Here is a 12,247-nt window from a genome sequence, read left to right on the forward strand (position 1 = left end):
AGACTTTGTATAATGATTTCAGTCAGTTCTAATAAAAATGTTTGAATTTCCTATGCTAAATATTTAAAATGCAATCAGCATTCATTTTCTTCAAAGGCATATTCATGAATCTTTGCATTCAAGCATTTTTTGCAAGTCGAGTTTGACAGAAGACTGTAGGACATGAGCATAATTGTGTGAAGCCTAATTAGAAATTGATTTGTGACAGTGTAATACATTACTTGAAAAAACAAAAACAAAAACAGAAAACTGTGTGTACCATCTGCAAAAAGAGACTTTCTGCTGACCAGCATTAGTTGGTCGTCTTCTCACTGCTTATGGCGTAGGGTGGAGGAGTTGCATTCTTATAAGAAAGCGTGTCAGCAAGTACAAATGCTCCCTCTTCTGTATATATTATATCATATTACTCGCCTTTTGTAAAAAGCATACGAAGCAATCTGCTGTATTCAAGGGAATTAATCATATTTGTAAATTTTTGCATTTACATTCCTGAAAAGTGACATCATCATGCATATGGAAATAATCCCTAACTCCTTTGCTTATGCACTGAATCAGTATTATAAGGTATATATATTATTTATTTAGTAAACAGCCTCATGTAAAGACTCTGAGTATTCTGTCATCAAGTATTCTCGTCTCTGCTTTGCTGCAAACGCAAAGATCTTATGATAAAAGGGTTTTCCCCCCAGTCTTATGGGCACCCTCGATCAGACAGGAGGGATGGTGTGGTGGTGGAAAAGTAAACATTTAATTAGAATGTACTATTCTGGATTAGAATTTTCTACACATACTTTTGAAACGCATTATATTGTCTCTGTTTTACCAATGAGGAATCCATGACCCAAAGCTGTTAAGAAGTTGCCCAAGTCCTGACTGCTTCTCAAAGTCAGGATGAAAACCACATTTATTTGAGACCAAATCCATAAGCTTTCTACTACACTGTACTGATTTCACGATGTTGGCGATGCTATCTAGATAATGGAATCATTTAGGCCGATCTTCTAATTTAATTGATGAAGGAACTGAAGTTTAGCAAGAAAAACATGATCTGAACGTTTCCACAAAGTGAAGGGTAAACCATGGGTGGGAAGAAGGATTTGACTTATTACATTTCTAACATATTTGACTTTTAGAATAAGCCAAACTTTAGGCATCAAAAATAGTTGTTATTTGTAATTCTTCCACTGAGTAGGAGCACAATCTAATTCAGTGTATATTTCTAGTATATGCATAATTTCCTCAACTACAAGCACAGAAAATTGCAATATATATTTATTATTTATTTCCATCTATAATATCTGAATTTTGTTTGTGGAAATTTGAAAGGTACTAGTGATTCCCTACCAAACTGTTAGCAAAATTAAAATATATATATATATATTTATATTTATTAAAATTCACAGTAACCATTTAAATCAAATAGAGTTTTATATAAAATATTAAATGCAATTTTACTTGAATTAGCAAGCCAAAAATAATAAATTGGAATAAAACTGGCAAAAATGTTGAAATATAGATAATTGTTTTTTTCATAGAAAGTTATGAGTTAAATCACCCCTCTAATTTTTTTTAAAGTTGATAATAAAATATATTAATGTGTTGGCGTTATTTATTTCAATTTGAAGTTTGTTAGTGATCCTAAATTTTCAGAAAGTAAAAATTTTCATTCAGTCCTCAGAGCAGTCCTTTAGGTGAGACATTTATTCTGTTTTTCTTTTGGAGGCCACACAAGGCTAAGTGACTTTCCTCAGATCACATACTTTGTTGCTATATCCCTGCTCTCTTTTAATTTTTTTTTAATGTTTATTTTTGACAAAGAGACAGAGCATGAGCAGGAGAGGGGCAGAGAAAGAGGGAGACACAGAATCCCAAGCAGGCTCCAGGCTCTGAACTGTCAGCACAGAGCCTGATGCAGGGCTTGAACTCACAGACCTCGAGATCATGACCTGAGCCAAAGTCGGATGCTCAACCGACTGAGCCATGCAGGTGCCTCTATCCCTGCTCTCTTTTAAAGTTTATCCTCTGCCTCTGAGTTCCAGATGATATTCTCCTAGCTGGTTTGGAATCTGTTCCATCAATTGCACCTGGTCTTGAATATCTTCAGCTATCAGTCCATGATTCCCTTCACCTACCTTCTCCATGTATGTGAGGGGGTACATAGCATGTGGTTGTCTGCAGCCAGCATATCAAAGCCAGATCTGTCACTCACTATTTGAGCTCAGGCAAGCCATTTAATCTTCCGGCTTCCAGGGACCTCATTTATTTATTTTTTTAATTTTTTTTCAACGTTTTTTATTTATTTTTGGGACAGAGAGAGACAGAGCATGAACGGGGGAGGGGCAGAGAGAGAGGGAGACACAGAATCGGAAACAGGCTCCAGGCTCTGAGCCATCAGCCCAGAGCCTGACGCGGGGCTCGAACTCTCCGACGGCGAGATCGTGACCTGGCTGAAGTCGGACGCTTAACCGACTGCGCCACCCAGGCGCCCCAGGGACCTCATTTATTAAATGAGGAAATCATTTGGCTATTCTGAGAATCCAAGAATATGAATACATATACAGAGTGAAAATAGTGCCAACCACATAATAATTGATCAGTAAATGTTTATATATATATACATATATATATATATTCCTCACTGAAATCTTTCTTCTTGCTGAAAGTTTTCTTCTCATTCTATAATTTTTTGAACTTAATGATATCAAACTTTCAAACACATATAAAAGTTTATAAAATTTTAATAAATTCCCTTATACATATAAGCCAACTTCACCAATTATCAACCAAGGCCATTTTATTTTTTTGTATATAACTTCAGTGACTCTCTGCTCTCCCAGATTAAAAAATGTTCCCAGATTTTTTGTCATATCATAAATAAATATTTCAGTGTGTATATCCAAATAGGATTATTTTTAATGTAATCATACTACTGTTACACTATCTAAAAACTCATCATCTTTCAAAATATTTTTAAATATCCAATCATCATATGGATTACAATTTTATGGATACAATCATCAATGGGTGTTTCATCATACTTTTTTTACAGTTTATTTGAATTAATATCTAAATGTTCCCTTTATTTCCTATAAGTTGTCAGTTAGACTTACAGATTTAGATAAGTCAGATTCAGGTTTAACTTTTTTTTTTTTAAGAAGACAAGTCATGTATATTGAGGAGCATTGAAAAATCACTTTTCATTTGAAATGGTGATTTTCATCTTTCTTTTTTTCATTTAATTGCCACACTACATTTAAAAAGACCAATCTCTGTTTATAAACTATTTAGTTACTATAAGATATAGTTTATATAGACAAATCAGAGAAATTGATTGGAGTTTTTTTTTCTGTCATTATATAAAAGTGGTCACAGGCTCAAATATCCCCTCTGTAACTAATGTCATCTTTACTAATGTTTTAACAGCATTAAAAAGGTCCACTTTAACTATTCTCCCTTTCTTTGCATCCAAGAACTCAATCTTTCCAGCTTTGCCTATATTTCTGGGCATTTATTCTGTCAATTCCACTAACTTTTATTATTATGCCCTTCTTTTAAATGCTTAAATTGCAGAATTATGTTTTAATATTCTTCCCATTCCATACCATATGCCTGCCGTTGAAAATGATCAAATCACGTTTTCAGTTTTCACAGATATGGGAATAGCATTCCATACGGAATTACCAGTAGTCTATTTCTCCAAAGATATAACTCCACGTGTATAAATTACACTGAAGATCTCTAATTAGCTATAATGTATGCCTTTAAAATTTTTTTTTGTTTATTTACTTTTGTGTGAGAGAGAGAGAGGCAGAGTGTGAATGGGGGAGGGGCAGAGAGAGAAGGAGACACAGACTCCAAAGCAGGCTCCAGGCTCTGAGCTGTCAGCACAGAGCCCAAGGTGGGGCTTGAACTCACAGACCTCGAGATCATGAGCCAAAAGTGGATGCTTAACGGAGTGAGCTACCCAGGCACCCCTAATACATGCCTTTTAAAATCAGCAGATAGCAACTCACCTTTACCTTCAACACAACTTCTACCTTCTAGCATACTCCTAGTAGAAGATACTACCTTGTATAAAGGTAACAAAGATAAATATCTAAAATTTATATTTTAAATCCCTTTCCTCCTCAGCATCATGTAAAACTCATCATAAAATTGTATTGGTTTCAGATTAAATATGCTTCTCATACATATAACCGGCAGATGTAGAAAAATAAGCAAAATTCAAAGGTAACTAAGTAGGAAACGTCACCTAGAAAATTTAATACATCACCCCAAACCAAAAGGACACAATTGCTTGGTATTTTATTTTATGCATTTTTATGATGGAAATTGAATGGGAATCTTACATCATTGAGCGATCAATTATAAACGTTAAATGGCAATTTTATCCAAAATTTTTCCACTATTATAAATTTGGACCATGAAAAAAAAAATTGGAAAGCATCAGACTGACTTTTCCTTTGTCCAATTACATATGCCCTATAGAGAAGGTGCTCTGAACCATGTCAGCAAATAAATTGACTTGGATTATGCTGAAAAAATTTTTTTGAAGATAATAAAAATTTAGTCACAATCATTTGAAAGGATAATCCTTGAAGGGTTTCCACTCTGACAGAAGGATAAAATAAAATGATTTACTGCATGTTCCCTGGAGTGGGTAACAGCCTTAACTATGTGAGCTATGGAAGTCAGACCGAACAACAGATGTTTTTCAATCATTTATTCTCTGCAAATATGTGAAATACAATTATAATGAATATGGATATCAAATTAAATATTTCAGAATGTGCAATCTAGGTGTGTTTTCAGGTGAAGCATATTGTCGACTTCTCAGTCCTTTGCTTTCTCATGCTGAAGAAAGCGCCAAGGGTCATGATCTAATTTTTGTGAAAAGCCCAAATCTTTCTCTGGATTTTCTGAATGTTCCCATGTTTAATCATGAGCTGTGCCTTTATGTCCTGTCAAAGCACATGGTGATAGTATAAAAGAAAGCTTCCAAAAAATAAATGTTCCTTTGTGCTCTATAAGAAATGTGATTCAAAAGTCAGAGTCATATAGGCTTTAAAAACATCACTTATATTATCCTCTATTGGAGCTTCACAAAATCTTACAGAAATACAGACTCACCTAAGTTTAATGATTCCCTAAATGTTTGACCATGGGGCCCTTTTAGCTTATAGTAGTTATTACTACCACACAGTAATTGTAAGAGTAGATTGTCATCCATCTGAACACTTCTCAAATTAACTAAGAGAATGTTATATTTTCTCAACCAATGCTACTCTGGGGAAGCACTGATGAGAAAATACCCACTCTGCCTTGTATCTATATCAATGCAATCCTTCCATACTCATGCCTACTTTTCTTGGAGATCAATGCAGAAGCGAAATTATGATGCAGCTAAAGAGTGGTGTAGGCTCTAAAACATAAAAAAAAAAACTAATTCATCAACTTTACTCACTTGTACTGTATTTCATTAATTTCTGGTACTTAGGATGTGGCCTTAAAATAAGAGGTTACTGAATAAAATATTAAAACAAAAATTGAACCATGACCTTGGTCTTATTACTCTCATTTCCTGGTAAATGCATCATTTGATACTAAAAGTTATAGAAATTTTCAAATCTTCTATGCCAAGAAAGGCAATAGACCTAGGGAATAGAAGTGGTCTGAGAAAGAAATGGGTAACAAGAAGCTGTTGATGGAACGAGTGTCTGTGTAGAAAGGAGTGCATCCCACTACACATCAACCCTGAGGGAATGAGGAAAGGACTGAGCTGGAAATAAGACTGAAAATCAAGAAAGCCTCACCTCCCCCCACCACACACACCCCCACACACACGGAAACACATTTTGTTAAACTTTAAAAAGGATGTTACGGGGGGGTGGGTGGGAAGGAAAGGTATAAAAAATAAAAATACATACAGGTATCCTCCATTTTGTGAAAGTTCACTTTATATCACTTCTCTCTTATGAAAGACCTGCATTAATACAGGCAATGGCTTTTTCATAAAAACAAAAATTCTCTTCAGATTTCTTTCAGTTAGCAAAAACAGGTAGTACTAATGTAGGTCTTTGGTAAAAGCAAAGTGACATATTGCAAATTTGGGGGAAGCAAAAAACAGTCTTGGCTTTAAGCCATTTCAGCTTACAAAGTTTCATAGGAATACTCTACTTCTGGATAGTGGAGGGAACCTGTGTTTATAGGACTCATAAAATCAGGAAATAAGTAAAAATATGGAAATATTACATAGATATTTCTGGAGAAATGATCCAGAGCCAAAGGCGTTAAAGCAAGCATTATTAACCCTTTAAAATATTATTTAATGTCCTTAGATGATAGCCTTTGGGAACAGAGAAACTGTAAAACGTCAGAATTCATCTATGTATATTTTGGATGGAGAATTCTTAAAGTCATCAATGAATTCTCAAAGGACTGCAGACCATAAAATATTAAAAAATCCTGACAAAGTAATAATTGAATATCCTCTAGTCAGTGACTTCTTGTATCTGTAAGCAGAGAATTTGTAATAGGACTCTCTTACTATTTCCACTGATTTTTCCAAAGTTCGATCTAAGTCCTAGGGAGTCATTCTGAGATATGCTCCTAGGAGATTAAGTTATTTGTATCTCAAAGCCAGTAGATAAAAGATATTGATAATAATAGCTTCATAACATGGTGGAACTTAGAGATAACATAATCTGATTTCTATTCTCCTATGAATTAAGTAGAAAACTATACTAACACTAAACAAATTCTATGTAGCTAAAACAATGATATTATCATGTAAAGAACAATTTTAAAAAAATAGTAGGAAGTCACCTAACTATGGTTGGATGTGAAATCCTAACTATATGGATGTGAAATCTAATAGGTTTGTTTTCAAAATAAGATTTTTTTAAGCTTATTCATTGATTTTGAGAGAGAGAGAGAGAGAGATGGGAGGAGAAGGGGAGGGTAGAGAAAGAGGATCCCAAGCAGGCTCAGCACTGTCAGAGCAGAGCCTGATGCAGAGCTTGAACCCACCAACCCTGAGATCATGACCTGAGCCAAAATCAATAGTGGGTCACTCAATCTACCGAGCCACTCAGGAGCCCCTCACAAAAGGATTTTAACACAAGTTTTATTGTGTTAAATCTAGACCAGTGTTGATATTTTGGCTGATCAGACACGTTTTAATGGTCTATATAGATCCCTTCTCAACACTTATTTATTTATCTCCTCTTTGTTTAAATATGTATTATGTTAGGTACTCAAGATCTTGACCCATCAACTCTGGAATCCTATAGATGCAGTTCAAATTCTTGCTCTGTCACTCACTAGCTGTGTGACTTTGGGGAATGTTAGTTTACATCTCGATGCTTCTGCCTCTTCATCTGCAATACAGAAAATCACAAATTTACTATGAGTATTTTGCTCACCCCACATTCTTTATGTCCCTGTCACACAGATTTTTAAGCTACTACCTACTTCAGGTTCTCTGTATGTACTGTTTCTTATACCAGGAATGCCCTTCCCACAGAACTTTGTATGGCTCATTATTCTTTTTCTTAAGGTCTCTGATTAAATGTCTGCAGGGGTTACTCCACTTGTCTAAAAGTATCACACCATGCCCCATCATTTTGCATTATGGCACTGTGTTTATTTCCTTCGAAGCACCTCACAAATATGTGTTTATTTTCTTTGTGTATTTTATTGTTTGCTTATTATCTGTCTTTCCCTAAAGAATAGAAGCTCAATAAAAGCAAAAACCAGGTCTGTTTTGCTGACTGTTGTATGCTTATTACCTAGCACAGTTCTTGGAATAGCATAGGTATTCAGTACACACTGTCTGAATGAAAGAAAGAATAGAGTATTCATCAAATTGTGGCACACAGTAAGTCCTAAATAATTGCTAGTGATTATTAGGCTTGGGGAATTAGAGGTATCAAACACTGATCAATTCTTCTTTCTAGGTACCCGCCTGAGACAAAAAAAAATCAAAGGGAGGGATCATTATTAAATGAAGCCTTTATAAGTCCTAATATATAGGGCTCCCTGGTACAAGTGAATTGAAGAATCTGGCTTAAATTTTAGAGCAAATTGAAGCTTTATTTTTTCCCCTCCCAGTCAAAACTGTGGAAGTCACCTGTGAGTAAAATAAATTGCAAAGGTGACGTCAAAGACATTTACACACTCTTCACATAGGAGATTTTGGTCTACCTCGCAAATTCAGTTTCTGTAATAGTAGAAGGTGGAAAAGATTATGGACAGTTTTTGAGTCACCAAGTCTTCTGTGGGAAGGCTGCCCCAAGGCCTGGTCAAGATGTGATTCTTTTTTGGGGCGCCTGGGTGGCGCAGTCGGTTAAGCGTCCGACTTCAGCCAGGTCACGATCTCGCGGTCCGTGAGTTCGAGCCCCGCGTCAGGCTCTGGGCTGATGGCTCAGAGCCTGGAGCCTGTTTCCGATTCTGTGTCTCCCTCTCTCTCTGCCCCTCCCCCGTTCATGCTCTGTCTCTCTCTGTCCCAAAAATAAATAAACGTTGAAAAAAAAAATTAAAAAAAAAAAAGATGTGATTCTTTTTTACCAAATTTTGAGCCAAAGTTATCTCATGTAGGAGCACATATGATGTTACCCAGTGAATCTTCCCCCAATAAAGAACAAGTGAACGGTGGAGTCAAAGAAAATGGTGTTATTCCAATGGTTTTCTAAGAAAATAGAACCATTCATGGAATCTTTTCTGAAACTAAAGAAGAGACATAGGGAGAGGAGGTAAGTGTTAACTATCTCCTATTATTGCTTTAAGGTTTTTATTTTTATTGTTATTTTCAGGATAATATTTCTGCCCTTAAGAGGCTATAACCTATCAGTGTAAGACATACTAGTTAAAAATAAATAAGTAAACTATTATGTGTACAAGGGGTTTTAGGAACAAGTAAGAAAGAATAGTTGCTCTCTGATGTCTAAGGAAAGGCCTCTTCATGAAGTTTATATTCTAGAAGTGTACTGTTAAATATGGTAGCCCTTAGCCAAATGTGGTTATTTAATTGTAAATTTTAATTTATATTTACATATTAATTGTAAATTTTATTTAAAATTAAAAATATAAGTCTTGAGTCTCACCAGCCATATTTCAAATGCTCACATATTGATGGTAGTCATCCTATTAGACACTGTAGGTCTCAGACAAACCCATCATCGTACAAAGATGTACTGGAACAACACTACTCTAGAGACCTGACAGTCTTAAACGTTATTTTGTGTGTGGGGTATCTTAGGGTAAGAAAGAGTCAAAAACAAATTAGAATAGAGATATAGTATGTGATATGGATGAGAAATGCTTCAACCAAGGATATAGTTGTGGAGGTGCTGATAGAAAGGAACTAATAAAAATAAATTAAGGGAGTTGAATCAGTAGGACACACGGATGGATTAATGCCGTTGGTTAGGAAGAGAAGGATGAATCCAAAATGTCTGGCTTGGGTGACGAAGTGGCTGCTTACTATGAATAGAATATAGAATGTTTTGTCTTGTATGTCTGTGTGAGCTTCCATAAATCTAGCCTAGCTCTTTTCATGATTATTCCCTGACCAAAGACAGAGACCAAGCTTTCACATCACATTTGCAGGCCCCTGGATCTTAGTTCTGGCCTCAGTGACCGTTCAAATATGAAAACATTGACGTCGACGCAAGAAAGCATTGCCATGCTACAAAGTGCAGTTACAATCTATATCCAGAGAAGAAACATTTCTCCCAAAAGGAGCAACACAATTTTTATTGACAAAGCCCTGACTCAAAAAGGCATAGACATCAATCCACATTATTAAAAGAACACTGGACTTAGAAGTTTAAAACTCCATTAGTACCTCAAAGATTTCATCCCAAACAGTGGTTTGCTTAGTTGCTGTATACATTTGGAATTAAAGGGATAATTATTGAGACTACACCAGAATGCCAGAATAAAGGAGAAAAAAAAAAAAGAGCTCAAAAATAAGGGGGGGAGGGAAGGCTTATGGTTTTTGGAAAAAAGGAAACTGCAGCTTTGAAATGAAGCTTTTATTTCCCCAGGTTTTAGAAGTCTCAATCCGTGCCTTGGGAATTTCATTCAAGACTACAATTCACGTATTTAAATTACTAGGAATTATTGCTAAAGAACTGGAGAATGACTGAGGGGTGCAGAGGTAAAGGAAGTAATAGTATCAGCTGCTCATTCTCCCCACCCATATCTTAATTTTCATTCCCAGAAAGGAATGGCCGAGGCAATGATTTGGGTTTGGGTACAAGAGATTTATTTGGGAGATGATTCCAGAAGGCAAGAGTGAGGAAGGGGGAAGGAGCAAATGCCAAATGGTAAAGCTGTAGAAGAAGAATTCCACTTCCATCAGGATCTCTGGGAAGCTTTGATAATGCCTCAGAAATGAGTCTCTGGAAAATGAAAGGTCTGTGCTTTGGTCCACCCACTCCTTCCCCACACTGACTGAAAGTTGCCCTTAGGTGCTTTTTCATCCACAAACTTTCATGCCACATTTGCACACAGGTTTGTGAGTTCCTTTGGTTATCGCAATGGCCCTGAAGCAGAGAAGTAGAGCTATATATAGCACAGGCAAGGTGAGTGCTTTTCCCACAAGACAGAACTATTCCTACAGCTACGGATAAAATGAGTCAGATGAAGGAATGTGACCCAGGACACCACAGGTGTTGGCTGTCGTCCAACCCTTGCACTGCTCAGATCTGCTCAGGCCTCTCTATTCTTTGAGACAAAGCCAGACTCAGTGGCCCATGACCAGTGCAGTCCTGCAAGATCTGTGTTCAGTAAGGCTTGGTGCTTAAAGTTGATTTTTGTCATCACTGAACTTGGATTTTGCAAGTGAAATCTGATGGAACAATGAAGCCTCTGTTGGGGGGGGGGGGGCGGGGGGTACGGTAAGGGAGTGGTGGTGTGGGTAAACACGGAAGAGTGTTACTTGGAGTGTAGGATTCTGAATTATTCCACCTCTGACCATCCCCATGGGAAAGATTCTAGGCTCCCTCTAGCGCTGCAGGTCCCTGGCTCCCTCAGCTCATTCTTGCCAGTCCTCCCTTCTGCCATAGCAACCAGATTATATTCATGGAAGTAGGCCTATGTTCTACCATCCCCATTTGACCCTGTAGCAGCCTAGGCACAAGTGCCGGGAGAGTCGGTGTTGAGCTGCAAGCCCCACAGTGTCATGGAGTCAGCATAACAGTTGCAGTCCTGGTCCTGGCTGGCATCATTGCAGGCAAGGAGGCAGGGACCAGGCATAACGAGTCCACCCATAACGCAGAGACCAAGTGCTTCCCAACATGAAACTTGCAATCCCTCGTGGGTCACCTGTCCATCTTGGGACAGGAAAAGGAAAATTGAATACCCACCCACATCCTCCTGCCCTGCATGGTGTGCTGGTGTTGCAGCTTGCAGAAGGGCCAACCTAACATCCCAAATGTTATTCACACACGTGCTGAGTTGAGAGGCCATCCGGGGCACCTGTAAAGCTCTACGCTTTCCCTGTAGCTCTACGCTTTCCCTGGAGAGAACATCACATTAAATAGCAAATTTAAAACACCCTGACTGGTCAAGAGAGAGATTGGAAAATAGAAAGGAAAAATTTTTAAGCAGCATTTTAGTATTTTAACAGTATTTTCTTTCTTCTTTTCTTTTTTTCTTTTTCTTTTTTTAAGATTTTATTTATTTATGTTGAGAGAGACAGAGATAGCGTGCGTGGGGGAGGGCCAGAGAGACAGGGAGAGAGAGAACCACAAGCAGGCTCCACTGCTATCTCAGAGCCCGGCATGGGGTGAGTTCAGGAACCATGAGATCATGACCTAAGCCAAAACAAAGAGTCAGACACTTAACCAATGGAACCACCCAGGTGCTCTATCTTTCTGCTTTTGGAGCAAGGGGATCTGTGTTTTCACTCTAAATTGGGCCTCACAAATCACAGAGCCCACTCTGTTACAGGGAAGTAACCAGACATAATCTCTAAGAAAGGACATAACACAAAAGAAACAAGCTGTTGCAACTACACCCAAAGCCCTGAATGATGTTCATCTCTACCTTCTAGTTTTCCCTCACTCTAAATGGATATTGCTTGGCTGAGTAGGGGACCCACTGTCAACTCTGAGGGGTCTAAGCTCTTTATTGCCTTGGTCTTTGCTCACTCAGGTCGCTGCAATTTCCTATTTAAAAGCAGAGAAGCCCAGAGACATTCCCCAGTGACTTCTTCAAGCTTGACATCTTTCTCTTTGTC

The sequence above is a fragment of the Prionailurus viverrinus genome, chromosome B1 (assembly GCF_022837055.1).
Source record: "Prionailurus viverrinus isolate Anna chromosome B1, UM_Priviv_1.0, whole genome shotgun sequence".
NCBI lineage: Eukaryota > Metazoa > Chordata > Mammalia > Carnivora > Felidae > Prionailurus > Prionailurus viverrinus.